The sequence below is a fragment of the Chiloscyllium plagiosum genome, unplaced genomic scaffold, assembly GCF_037043375.1.
Source record: "Chiloscyllium plagiosum isolate Xiang-an unplaced genomic scaffold, Cpla_swu_hap1 HiC_scaffold_16, whole genome shotgun sequence".
NCBI classification, from domain to species: Eukaryota; Metazoa; Chordata; class Chondrichthyes; order Orectolobiformes; family Hemiscylliidae; genus Chiloscyllium; species Chiloscyllium plagiosum.
In genome coordinates this window covers 53,092,220-53,106,474 of record NW_028270154.1, presented here as the reverse complement: position 1 = coordinate 53,106,474, position 14,255 = coordinate 53,092,220, and the positions used below count along the sequence as shown (strand labels likewise).

Here is a 14,255-nt window from a genome sequence, read left to right as displayed (position 1 = left end):
TTTTCTCTATCTCAGCTCTATCATCACCTTTCTCTTACTCCTCCCCCTCCCCTTGCCCCACCTTCAACATATCTGCCAACCTTTTCCTCGCGACAATCAGTTCTGAAGAAATGTCTCTGGACCTCAAACGTTAACTCTGTTTCTCTCTCTAAAGATGCTGCCAGACACACTGAATTTCACCAGCAATTTCTGTTTTTGTATAAGGACACTATCACTGTACCATAAGATCCTCATACCGTGCTCTATATCCTGATGGATGGAGCATATCTCATGATATCAGTTAACCCTGTCAGTCACTAATTACCTTGTACTACAGACTGTATCATTTTTGCCTTGGAACATTAAAGGCTGTTTAAATATTGTTCATCTTAAAACTGCAGATATATTATTTTGGGTCTGCACACATTGTTGGTACAGGAAAGATTCCTCCAAGCTGTGTTGAGGTCAAAACTGGAGTATTCTGTGCAGTTCTGGCCATCACATTAAAGGAAGAATGCAATTGCTCTGGAGAGGGGGCAGAGGAGATTTACTAGAATGTTTTCAGCACTGGAGAACTGTAGCCACAAGGACTGATTAGATAGGTTGGTGTTGTTTACTTTGGAGCAGAGAAAGCTGAGGAATGATATAATTAAGTTATGCAAAATTGTGAAGGGTAGAGATACAATAGACAGGAGGAACTTGTTCCCTTCCAGACAGTTAAAAACGAGGGCTTATATGTGACGCTGCCACTCTTTTAACAAGGTTATGTTGTCCTTGTTTTTTTTTACACTAATTACCTTGTACTACAGACTGTATCATTTTTGCCTTGGAACATTAAAGGCTGTTTAAATATTGTTCATCTTAAAACTGCAGATATATTATTTTGGGTCTGCACACATTGTTGGTACAGGAAAGATTCCTCCAAGCTGTGTTGAGGTCAAAACTGGAGTATTCTGTGCAGTTCTGGCCATCACATTAAAGGAAGAATGCAATTGCTCTGGAGAGGGGGCAGAGGAGATTTACTAGAATGTTTTCAGCACTGGAGAACTGTAGCCACAAGGACTGATTAGATAGGTTGGTGTTGTTTACCTTGGAGCAGAGAAAGCTGAGGAATGATATAATTAAGTTATGCAAAATTGTGAAGGGTAGAGATACAATAGACAGGAGGAACTTGTTCCCTTCCAGACAGTTAAAAACGAGGGCTTATATGTGACGCTGCCACTCTTGTAACAAGGTTATGTTGTCCTTGTTTTTTTTTACAGTTTCCAAGATGTCGGAGTTTATCTACTTGAAATAGCTTTTAAGTTTAAAAAAACTTGTAGTATGAAAGGGGAGTGGCCAGTTCTCCCAGCTCAGCTTTCCTCTGATTTGGTTTGGTTTGGATTTGGTTCTTTAGCAGTTTGGCTGTTCAGATCGGCTGGCCAGTTGTTAGCTCGGGATCCAAAAGGAACAGTTACATGGAAGAAGGTGTTCTATGCTGAATCTCTCTGCCATCTCTTTCTCTTTCCTGTAAGACCTTGTGTTTGATCTTACCTTTTCTTGCCAAGGAGTATTTATGGGAATTGTTGCAGGAATTTGGAACAGCATCATTAAGTTGGGATATAGTCTGTTGGGTTTTCAGATAGGTTAAGCTATTCTGTATCCTGTTCTCTTTTGTTTGTGTTTCATTTGGTACCCTGTAAATAAATTCTGTTTTGTTTAAAACCGAGGAGTTATGACCAACTGCATCACTCCTGGAATATCCACTTCCACCTGCTCAGAACAACCAGAAAAGTTAGGGGCTGGGCGATCTTCTTGAAATGTTTTGAGGGGGTCTGGCCTGGTCCATAAAACATAGATTCAAGCTAAGTGGCAAGCAGATTATAGGAGGTGGGAGAAAAATCTTTTTTGCGTAGATGGTGGTGGGTGGAATTCATTGTCTGAGCTGGTGGTGGAAGCAGAGACCCTAAACTTAAAAGTATCTGGATTTGCATATTAAGTGCTGTAAGATGCAGGACTATGGACCGTGTCCAGGAAGATGGGATTAGAAAGGGCATCTAGGTGTCTTTGTGTCAGCATGGACAAAGTGCGTCGAATTGCTCCCTCTTTGTTGTATCATTTCCCATGGTTCTGAGTATGGTGTTTAAACAGCAAAGTCTTAAAATGGTGAAAGTGACATTAATGTAAGTAAAACTACACTAAAACAAAGCTTAATAAAAATGAAAAGCATTCTAATCTTGAAAAATCTAATCACTAATTTTTATTTTGTTAAATAGATATCAAACTGGTTCAGCAATCAACCTGCAAAAAAGATTTACTTCATTTGCATCAATGGGCTTACTACTGTGTCTATGTAATTATCAAAGTGCAGGCAGAAGATTCTGTTTAAAAATGTCATTTTCAGAGCCTTATGACCAATCAAACATTTTCTGTTCCAACATGAAACTACTATGATGGTGAGTGAAATATTTACTAATTTTTTAAACTCTGTATCATCGATAGTCACAGGTGAGGTGCCGGAAGACTGGAGGTTGGTAAACGTGGTGCTGCTGTTTAAGAAGGGTGGTAAAGACAAGCCAGGGAACTATAGACCGGTGAGCCTGACCCCGGTGTTGGGCAAGTTGTTGGAGGGAATCCTGAGGGACAGGATGTATATGTATTTGGAAAGGCAAGGACTGATTCGGGATAGTCAACTTGGCTTTGTGCGTGGGAAATCATGTCTCACAAACTTGATTGAGTTTTTTGAAGAAATAACAAAGAAGATTGATGAGGGCAGAGCAGTAAATGTGATCTATATGGACTTCAGTAAGGTGTTCGACAAGGTTCCCCATGGGAGACTGATTAGCAAGGCTAGATCTCATGGAATACAGGGAGAACTAGCCATTTGGATACAGAACTGGCTCAAAGGTAGAAGACAGAGGGTGGTGGTGGAGGGTTGTTTTTCAGACTGGAGGCCTGTGACCAGTGGAGTGCCACAAGGATCAGTGCTGGGTCCTCTACTTTTTGTCATTTACATAAATGATTTGGATGCGAGCATAAGAGGTACAGTTAGTAAGTTTGCAGATGACACCAAATTTGGAGGTGTAGTGGACAGCAAAGAGGGTTACCTCAGATTACAACAGGATCTCGACCAGATGGGCCAATGGGCTGAGAAGTGACAGATGGAGTTTAATTCAGATAAATGCGAGGTGCTGCATTTTGGGAAAGCAAATCTTAGCAGGACTTATGCACTTAATGGTAAGGTGCTAGGGAGTGTTGCTGAACAAAGAGACCATGGAGTGCAGGTTCATAGCTCCTTGAAAGTGGAGTTGCATGTAGATAGGATAGTGAAGAAGGCGTTTGGTATGCTTTCCTTTATTGGTCAGAGTATTGAGTACAGGAGTTGGGAGGTCATGTTGTGGCTGTACAGGACATTGGTTAGGCCACTGTTGGAATATTGCGTGCAATTCTGGTCTCCTTCCTATCGGAAAGATGTTGTGAAACTTGAAAGGGTTCAGAAAAGATTTACAAGGATGTTGCCAGGGTTGGAGGATCTGAGCTACAGGGAGAGACTGAACAGGCTGGAGCTGTTTTCCCTGGAGCGTCAGAGGCTGAAGGGTGACCTTATAGAGGTTTACAAAATTATGAGGGGCACGGATAGGATAAATAGATAAAGAATTTTCCCTGGGGTCGGGGAGTCCAGAACTAGAGAACATAGGTTTAGGGTGAGAGGGGAAAGATATAAAAGAGACCTAAGGGGCAACTTTTTCACGCAGAGGATAGTACGTGTATGGAATGAGCTGCCAGAGGATGTGGTGGAGGCTGGTACAATTGCAACATTTAAAGGCATTTGGATAGGTATATGAATAGAAAGGGTTTGGAGGGATATGGGCCAAATGCTGGCAGGTGGGACTAGATTGGGTTAGGATATCTGGTCGGCATGGATGGGTTGAACTAAAGGGTCTGTTTCCATGCTGTACATCTCTATAATTCTATAACTCAAACTGACATTAGGCTGCAAGCTTAATGACAAAATTAAATATCATCACTTTCAGAAACCCAGATAAAAGATTATTTCTAATAGTTTTTAAGATATGTGGATTATTGCATTCTTGGTGAGTTTATGAACCAGAACAAGAACAGGTCCTTTGAGCTTGCTCGAACATTCAATAAGATCTATTGTCTCATTTACAGATTTCAGAGTACAGAGGCAGGGCAGAAAACAAAATTAAACTCGCAATCAGACGTGCCATTATTGAATGTTGGAGCAGCCTCCATATCCTTTGACTCCTTTGTAAATCAAAAGTCTGTCTAACTCAACCTTAAATATATTTCTTGTCATAACCTTCACTGCTCTCTGAACGAGTGGATTCCAAAGATTTATGACACTCTGAGAGAAGAAATTCCTTTTCATGTCTATCTTAAAAGGGAAACCCCAGTTTTTGTTTCTGTTGTGCAATTTCATCAATGGAATGTGAATGTCATTGGAAAGGCTAGTATTTGTTGTCATTCCATAACTGACCTTAAACGGAGTGGGATAATATATCATTTCAGTCAATCACATTCCTCTGGGTCTGGAGTCACATATATGGCAGGTCAGGTAAAGGCAATAGATATATTTCTCTTAAGGTCATTTAGACAAACAATGAGTTTTTATAACAATCAGTGATGATTTCTTGGTATCATTACTGAGATTAGCTTTCAGATTCCAGATTTTTATCACTTGAGTTTAACAATCTACCCTGGTGCAATTTGTATCCTCATCCCCAGATCATTAGCCTGTGGGTCTCTGAATTACTACACCAGTAACATTATCAGTACACCATCATCTTTTGGCTCCAGATCACCTTCTTCATCCCATCCAAGGGGAAACAGCCTCTCTGTATGTATCCTGTCCAGCCCCCTCAAAATCCTAAATGTTTCAACAGGATGATCTCTCATCTTCTAACCTGAATGAGTGTAGGTCCAACCTGTTCAAACTTTTCTCATAAGACAACACCTTCATTCCAGGAAACAACCTAATGAACCTCTATGAACTGTCTTCAATGTAAGAATAAACCTCCTGAGATAAGAATACTCGGCACAGTACACCAGGTGTGATCTCACCAATGCATTGTACAACAATATTTCTTATTTTGATATTCCAATTCTCTTGCAATAGAAGTTGACATTTGGTTTTCTAAGTACATGCGGAATCTTTTTTTATGGTTTGTGTGCGAGAACACACCAATCCCCCATTTTAAATCATTTTGCAGTCTGCCTCCAGTCTGCTTTTTCCCTCTTCCTACCTGTGGGAAAAGATCTGCGATCCTGCCTACCCACAGTAGGCCCACACAGAACATAGGAAAGCAAACCTGGCCAAACTATATCAGAAACACCCAGAATGCCTCAGCAGTGACCAAACAGGCTGACAAGTGAAACCAGACAGCATTTGCAGACAAGAGAACACACTTCTCAAAAGACATTAACAATACCAGGTCAACACAGCTGTCCCAAAGCCCTGAGGGCAGTCTCATAACACAGCAATACCAAAGCCACACAAAGAACGGGTCAGACGGAGAAGCACCACCAAGTACATCACTTCCAGGACAGGACAATCGAAGCACCTTACTGGCTCAAGAGAGACATTCTCACCTACCTGCAAAGAGAACTGTGACCTCCTGATCCCATTGATACTGTCAGAATCTTGCATTGTATCGACAATCAAGGCACTCTTCCAATAGCTGTTTTTCAATTATCATCATTGTAACTGGATTACTCCATTTCCAAATACATTGAATCTTCCCCCATTTTAATTAACCTAAATGCAACAGATTCCTATCAAACCTGGCTTCAACCTCAGCTTGAGGAAGAGAACCCTTGATCTACCTGTACAGACTCAGTTCTGTGTCAGCATTGTCAATTTCTCTTCCAGCCACATGCTTGTAATAAACAGCTTGTCAATTTCACCTGATCTGGCTTGTGTGGACTCTGCTTTAGTGGGCTAATTTCTCTGACACAACCTGATTGAATAAACAAACAATTTTTCATATTGTCCAAGCTTTGACGATTCCTTTACATGCTCTTTGAATCCTTTTCATTGCTATCCTATATTTGTATAGTCAGCAAATTTGGCTTTTCAACATTTAATTCTCCATCCAAATCATGTGTTTAAGTTGTAAATGTTGAGGCCTCAGCACTGATCCCTGTGGATTAAAATTTGTTGATTATTTAGTTTCAAGTACCATGGTAATGGCATCATTTAATGAAGAAATGGGATCACATATCAAGTGAATGATGATTTTCCCTTGATCCATTGTCTATTTAAGGGACCACCACCTGTATATCTGTATAATTTGAATCCACACAGTATAAAGAGAGTCAACTGGAACACTGGGATAGTAGGAGGCAGAGATCTGTAAGGCTGCATCCTATGAATAAGCCTAATATCAAGGAAAAGATCTATGTTTGCTTTGTGCTTCAACATCAAGTTTGGATCCATTTAACATGAGGCACCCTACTACTCATTGATTGCCAATCTGAAAATCAATTGGACATGCCATCCAAATCTGTGACCTTTTGTTATTGAAAGCAGTTAAGTGTGACCTGAAAGCCACCTGCTCAAATACATGACTGACTTTATTTTTTAAACATATTGAAACTGAATGAAGGGAGTGTGATGGTATTATCAGTGTTTACTTTTACAGAATGTTCTCTCTGCCTTTTCTGTGACCTTTTGTTTGTTATGACTCCAAACCAGCATATGAGCTCAATCTTTTTCCAAGTACACATTTATAATATGGTTTTATTTATACCATTGCTAGTTTAAAATGTTTATTTTGTCATTTTCTGCTTGTGACCTTTCTTATTGGTATCAATTTGTACTTAAAAGTCTCCTAAGGGACAATTTCCTGGTAACTGATGTTCCTCTTTTCCCACCATGAGCTTTTAACATACGTTCCTCTGAGCCTATCAGCACTCACACTGTTTCTTATGGGAAGAGCACAGTCGAAGGGTAATACAAATAGCATTGTTTTTGGAGGGTCAAATAGTCATACAATATAATAATCATTATGTTACAGCAACACACTAGAACTGTTTCTTCATTATTACATCTATTTTCTTTCTGTCCATGGAAAACTCAATTTAGTTGTGAAGCAGGTGGCCTACTAGCAACCTCTTGCCAAAGCTGCTCGAAGCCAATTGCTGGGAGCTGTGAGGAGTTGGCCAGTTGTTTTATCCCTCCCTCTATGCAGGGAGCAGGCACTTTAGGTTACTGATACACCGCACCCTTATGTCACACTAACTGATGAATTTCTTTAACAATGCAGCAACGGAACAAGATTGATTTAAACGGAAAGCTTCGGCAGAATTTAAACAGTGGCATGCTGTTCTCAACAGAAGAACCAGACATGGTTATCACTATCACTTTTGTATCTCAAGCCAGTGCCCACATGAGACATATGAAAATTTAAAAGGCTGATGGGCATAACAAACGCATGAAAATGTTTGCTGGGAACAGTAACCTACTGTAAGATGCTACTTCTATAGGCTGGCCATGCTGTAAAAGAGTCTGATGTAAGGTTACATACCTGAATCACTGACTCTGGTACTGTCTATGTAATCTGCCATAACCTGCTGAGTACTTGCAGCTTGATTTCAAAATAAAGAGCTGCCTGGTCAAGCAGGAGGCTCTGCATTAAAGCCAAGACTCCACACACACCAGTGCTCATTTTGCAGTTTTGACAATATTTTTTAATTCTTCATTGCACTAAGCTGCCTTCAAACTCAACCTCCAGTCTCTGCCTCCCACCCCCTTCTCATTCAAATTCAATTACCTTGGACCCAGCACATGCCCATAACTCCACAGGATTGAAGATGCCAAGCACGTTCCATTGCACACTTCCATGCCCGACCCCAATTTGAACAAAATTACAAAACCCAAGATGAATGAGAAAACAAGAAAAGGAAAGATAGAAGGAATAATAAAAAAGCAAAAACAAAAGCTATGTCCCTTATGATAATGTGTCTCCAATTTGGAATGTTGGAGGTAGTTTGTAAGGTCTTTCTCCAAACAGTGAACCTCATCTATTAATGCACTTACTGAAAATTTCAGTACACAGTGGAGGTAATAGCATCCTGATAATATTTCTAGACTAGTAGTCCAGAGGCTTAAGCTAATTACTAGGAACATAGGTTTGGATCAGAGAGAACAATTTGAATTCAATAAAACATCTGTTTAAAAAGCTCAACTAATAATGGCCAGGTAAACATTGTCATTTGTCATAAAAAAACACATCTGATTCACTGATGTCCTTGACCAAATCTGCCATTGCCAGAACCATGGCAATGTGATTGATTTCTAATTGCCTTCTGAAATGAGCCAGCAAGCCACTCAGTTCAGGGCAAATAGATGGGCAACAAATGATGACCTTGCCAAAAGCACTTACGTTCTATGCAAGAATAAATTGAAATACTTACTATTGAAGCTGAAAAGTCATGTGTGCAGCTTATCTGAATTTCTGATATTCACTCCAAGCAAATGCAATGCTATCTATTTACGATAAACAGTCAGACATTTTTTGCAATACATACATGGTCAGAAATACACATGTACAGTGGATTACCATTGGAAAACTACTCAGCCTGATTAAAAAGTTATAGAAACATTAACCAAGATCTTCTGTTGTATCATGTCATCAGAAAACATGCAGTATGATGGGATTTCCATCTGCAGAAAGATACTTGCCAACTCCTGGAGGATTATCGAGAAACAAATTTGGCAAGATGTCTGACAGAAGCAATTGGAGGGGATGGGAGGAATTTGCTATGTGAGATGTGGGCTGCCCACAGACAGTATAGACTAGGATGAGGAAAGTACTCAGAGAAATTGGGATCTTTGATTCAAACTGCGTTATCTTAGATAATCACCCCTGAAATCAATTGCATAAGCCTTGGCCCTTTCATTTTTAAATACCTTCTCTGCATTCCTTCTAAAGTTTTGATATAAGGACTCTTGATCGAATTCCACTTAGAAACTACACTATAGGATATATTGTCATCATTTTTATAGCATGTGGATATACCTTTCTGCATTTGAACAGCTGGAAACACTGCCATTGCTTCAATTCTGGAAAAAAAATCTTAGCTCCTGCCTGGACAAACATAAAATCAATACTGCTTCCACCACTTTCTGACGCAGTGTAACACAAGCAGAATACCTAGTATTTCTGATCTGACTTTTCTTCCCTATCCTCATTGGCAATCTTTACTTTGATTTCTTTTTAAACTTATTTTATATTTTACCCACATTCCTAATTTTCTTTAGCATTTACAGCTCAATAATTTTTCATGAGCTGAGACCTACATTATTCAAAACTTGCAGTCTGTTGACCAAGAGATCACCTGAAGCTTTCACTGAAGATTAGACAAAGAAAACCAGAGCAACACATTAAACATTCTGTTCACTTAAAGCGAAAGTGTCCAAAATAAAATAACTCATAGCCAATGGTTGGAGTTTTAATAAAGAAAAAGGTAAAAGAATAGTTGGAACCAACTCTAGTTTGTTAAAGAAAATGCAATATACATTGGTGAGATGGGTTGTTATATGGTACACAAAATCCTTCTGTGCCACTGAGCCTTCAGTCTTTGTGTGTCACTAGTAGGGACCAGGCACTTCGACGGGAATTGAAAAGAAAACTCTTAGTGAATAAAATGATTTTGAACCTTTACAAAAATAGATGCTGCAAATTAATCTGCATATAAGATGTTCAATTGATACTCTGTCAGCAGGGAAATGGCAAACAAACACTGCTTTAGTTGTCAAAAATATTGGCTTAGGAGTCCAAAGGTTCATAATTGTCTATCTGGCAGCCGATGACATGAAGCAACAGTAAATATAGCCAAATTGGAAAAATAACTGATAGAAAAGTAGGTCAAATGCAATTGCTTTCCTATGTAGAGCTGGTCACAATGTTGACAACTGCAAGTTTGCTACTCATGCCGCAAGCTGCGAACTTAAGTGTCACAAATTGCTTCAATTTATTCATGGCTGTGGCTCAGTTGGTAACATTTTCACCCTTAAGTCATAAGATTCTAGATGCCTATTCTAAGATCCAGCAAAATAAACCTCCAATGCAGGCCTGAGGGAGTACGGTGCTGGCAGAGATGTGATTTTTTTGGATAAGACTTTCAACACAGCCCCCGACTAACTTTTCTAGTTGATGAAAAGTTACAGAGCTAAAACATTCAAAATGCAGCTTAGTCAACTTCTTTTTCTCAACCCTTCAGAATTCAAAGCTGCTATTAAAATATATTGCCCCATTCATCCCCCCTCATTCCTTGCCCTTGGGCCCACTAGGATCAAATGTCAGGCTGTCCTGTATATACAGCTTCCAGGCCCTTATCTCATTCTGTTTGATGTTCAAATACAATTGTAAGAACTAAAAAAGAAAAGAAAATCATTTGATAAGTATTATGAAAATGGCTCAAATTTTCCAATCTGGGTTGGAATGCCTATTTCTTGCTGGGAATCTTCACAGTCAAAGGAGTGTAGACAAGCCAAAGATTGCTAGCAGGCAGCACCAAAGTGGATTTGGCCTTGAGAGTCTTTTTCAGCAGCATATGCTGTATTGCATACTTTAAAGTTCCTAAAATCACCTTGACAGTTAGTGTGAAAAGGTAAATCTTAAAGATAAGTGAGATGATAGAATGGCAGATGGTTGAGGGAATGGAGAGTCAGTTGGATGAGGTATAAAGACGGTTATTGGGGCAGAGTATGAGGTCATTGAGGTAGTTGGGTATCAGGTAGCTGTTCAGGTACTGTGCAAGGAAGGTGAGCGTGACAGGCAATTGGGTGAGGTTTTAAGGGAAGTTGGGGATGCTGCATCATGAGGGGTGGGGAGTTGAGGACTCTTGGGCAGGTCCAGATGGGGCAAAGAGGTGTCAAGTCAGGGTAAGAGTTTAGTGCCAGATGTTGTTGAGTCCATGGGTTAGTCTGGCTGTGGGGAGGTGCAGGTGTGAGGGGTTCACATATCAGATAAGGATATTGGGATTGAATCAGATTCTGGGTTGTTTGAAGGGAGGACATTGATTCTGAGGGGAGTTGGGTCAGTGGGTGTCATGTCTGAGGACATTGGGGGGGGGGGGGGTGTGGATGGGGAGGGGTGTCTTTGGATCCAGGAAGGTCAGGGGAAAGTAATGAATCATCAAGGGGGTATCAAATCCAGGGGATTGCATTTTAGATTTGTCAGGGATGAGTGCCTATGTAGGATATGGGGAGTAATTGGGATGTTGTGCAAAGAGGGAGGTGAGGCCAATTAATGAGTGGGGTGTTTAACTTTATATTTAGTCAGGTGTTTGAGTAGGTTTTACATCTGCAAATCTTTCCTGGTTAACTATTCAGAAAAATCAACTGGAACCCTGGAAAGACTCCATCTCAAATTGAGGTCATTCTCCCAAAATACATTCATTGGTGCACAAAGTATGAGTTCTGGCCCAAATTATACAACAAACATATAATATTGATGCAGGATTATACGTATGAGAAATATGGCACTATTTTGAAGAATAGCAGAGTAGGCATCCAGGATGTCCTGATCAATATTTATATCTTGATTAACATCACAGGAGCTAACAATCGCATTGCTGATTATCAGGATTTGCTGTGCACTATTTGGCTTCCCCATTTACTTAACTATTACAGCAGCTACATTTTAAAAGTTCTTCATTAGCTATATAGCATTGGCCATAACAGTCACTATTTAAATGCAAGTCTTTCTTCACTTCTTTTCTTTCAGTCATTAGTATCCAACTTTTCTGATAATCATCTTTCCTACATTCTTCATTCCAGGAGTATCGATATTTGCATCATTCTTATGGAACACTTGAGAACTCATCAATTCCAGAATGATAATAAGTTCAATTATCATTTATATATTCCTCCTCCTCTCAACACATTACAAATGTTGCTATGGATGAAATATATAACCACTCAGTTTGTTTTATTGGTATGCATATTTTAATTACGGGCTAAAAAAATTTAAAGAACAAAATTAGATAGATCTTTCCTTATAAATCAGAGTGAAACCACTTTTTTATATAACTGTGATCCTATCATGAAACCCATGTCCATAAAATCACACTGGATACAACTTATGAATGTCAAAAACTCATCTATGTAAGTTGCCCTGACATTTCTAAAATTAACTCCCACTAACTCATCCAAGATGTTAGCTGCCAATTAAGCAAATGTAATATATGGTGGCCTTTGGCAGAAATAAACATGCAAATAATTTCAAGAAATATTGATTTGATTTATTGTTTTCAAATGTGCCTTAAACAGTGAATAGTTCTGTTTTACAAACTGTACACACAGATAATAAAAAATAACAACATTCAGATCATAGGGTGCTTAGGTGGAGTGAGCCATACAGGTTACAACTGCACAGGAGATGCACTAAGACCAATGTTAGCAAGATCAATTTTTTTTTAAATTAGAGAGGTTCATTCAGCAGTCTAATAACAGCAAGGAAGAAGCTGTTCTTGAACCTGTTGGTATGTGTGTTCAAGCTTCTGTACCTTCTGCCCGATGGAAGAGGTTGGAAAAGAGCTGAAAGGTGGGAGGGGTCTTTGATGATGTTGACAGCTTTCCCATTGCAACAAAAAGTGTAAATGGTATCCATGCTTGAGACATTGATTTCTGTGATGGTCTGGGTTGTGCGCACAATCTTCCGTATTTTCTTACGATCCTAGGCACAGCATTTGCCAGAAAAAGCTGTTATGTCCTTGGATATTATGCTTTTGATGGTGCATCTGTAAAAGTTGGTTGGGGTCCTTATGAACATGCCAAATTTCCTAAGCCACCTGAGGAAGAAGAGGCATTGTTGTGACTTCTTGACATGGGAGGTCGAGGACAGATTGTTGGTTATTGTCACTCCTAGGAATTGCTGCTCTCGATCTTCTTCACCTCAATTCTGTTCATGCAGATAGAAGCATGTCCTCCTCCTTTCTTCCTGAAGTCAATGATCAGTTATTTTGTTTTGCTGACATAGAGAGAAAGATCGTTATCGTTGCAACATGATACAAGCACGCTATCTCCTCTCTGTATTCTGATTCATCTTTGTTTGATATCCAACCTACCACAATGGTGTCGGCAGCAAACTTGTAGATGGCGTTCATGTGGAATTTGGCAATACAGTTGTGGGCATATATTACTGCAGAAAAGTAAAAGTAAAATTATTTAGGTTGATTAACTATCAACAGGTCATTGAGCATTTTGACTTTTATCTCCATTTATCATAAATTAAATAATTTATATTAATAGAGATTATATTAGAGATCAGAGAGTGATACCAACATTGTTGATATAATGCCAATTCTCCTACTTTAACATGATATTAAACATACCTGATATAATGAACAGCTAAAGTGGTCAGCTTGCTTACATTCTTTGAGCATCAACAGTGAAAAAGAACACAAAGTTCTACCACTGATGTTCACATCAACAAAACTGTATAGCGTTTAAGTGAAAAATCAATACTGCAATCTTTGGAAGTTCAAAATACTGAAAGAGGCAAATCTAAACAGGTAGAAAACGAATTCAACCTTTATACAGTCAACTGGCTTCCAAAGCTCACACTAAACAGGTAATTTTCTTTCTCTAGCCCAAAGCACTGAGGGTAGAATGATAAATTGTTCAGAGACAAGAACATTTTAGCCTAATATTGATTTTTTTCTTGCAGTTCTGCAACCAAACTGTGTCAAGCCAACAAATCTTTGGGTCTTCAATTTCTATTAACTGAAAGTGCTGCTACTTTTGAGACTGAGCCGTTGATGGAAAAAATGCATGACAGTATTGATTACTGAAAGAAAGGCAACTAGGTACTGTGGATTTTACATTATAGTTTAAAAAAAACATACTTAATTCACATGGTAATTATACACGTAGAGAGCTAACACAGAGTAGGTTAATTGGCAAAAGTAACAGTGATGATTCTTGAAGAATTTATTTTTAATGTGGCAAGTCAATACAATATACTACCAGAGAGGTCACAGGAAGCAGATTCAATCATAATGCGTGAAAAGGAAATTGGAGAACTCCTGAAGGGGAGAAAGAATTATAGAGAAAGAGAAGAAAAGTGCAACTAATTGGGTGGCTTATGCATAATTCCTAGTTGGTGCAGTATTCTCTTCCCTTCCTGGACTGCTCAGACAGCACCGCCATCTCCTGTAATGATGGGCTGAATCATTTCCTTCAGTGCCACATAATGAATACAGACTGTCAATTAGGAATGCACAGTAAATGTTGGTTTTACCTCTTATACCCACAACTTATGAAT

The 14,255-nt window shown here is 39.2% G+C and overlaps 1 protein-coding gene and 1 long non-coding RNA gene across 8 annotated transcripts in view; one reads left to right on the top strand and one right to left on the bottom strand.

Moving 5' to 3' along the window:
* Positions 1-12,219: 12,219 nt before the first annotated feature.
* Positions 12,220-14,255, bottom strand: part of LOC122556702 (uncharacterized) — a 152,900-nt gene continuing 150,864 nt past the window's right edge. Inside the window, exon 3 of the long non-coding RNA XR_015759778.1 lies at positions 12,220-13,130. This is a non-coding gene — a long non-coding RNA (uncharacterized LOC122556702). The remainder of the gene's footprint in view (positions 13,131-14,255) is intronic.
* LOC122556701 (uncharacterized) overlaps positions 13,463-14,255 on the top strand; it is a 270,756-nt gene continuing 269,963 nt past the window's right edge. For all 7 annotated transcript variants that reach the window (XM_087995399.1, XM_087995397.1, XM_087995396.1 and 4 more), the window contains exons 1-2: positions 13,463-13,562; positions 13,659-13,797. The gene's annotated coding sequence lies outside the window, so the exon portion shown is untranslated. The remainder of the gene's footprint in view (positions 13,563-13,658; positions 13,798-14,255) is intronic.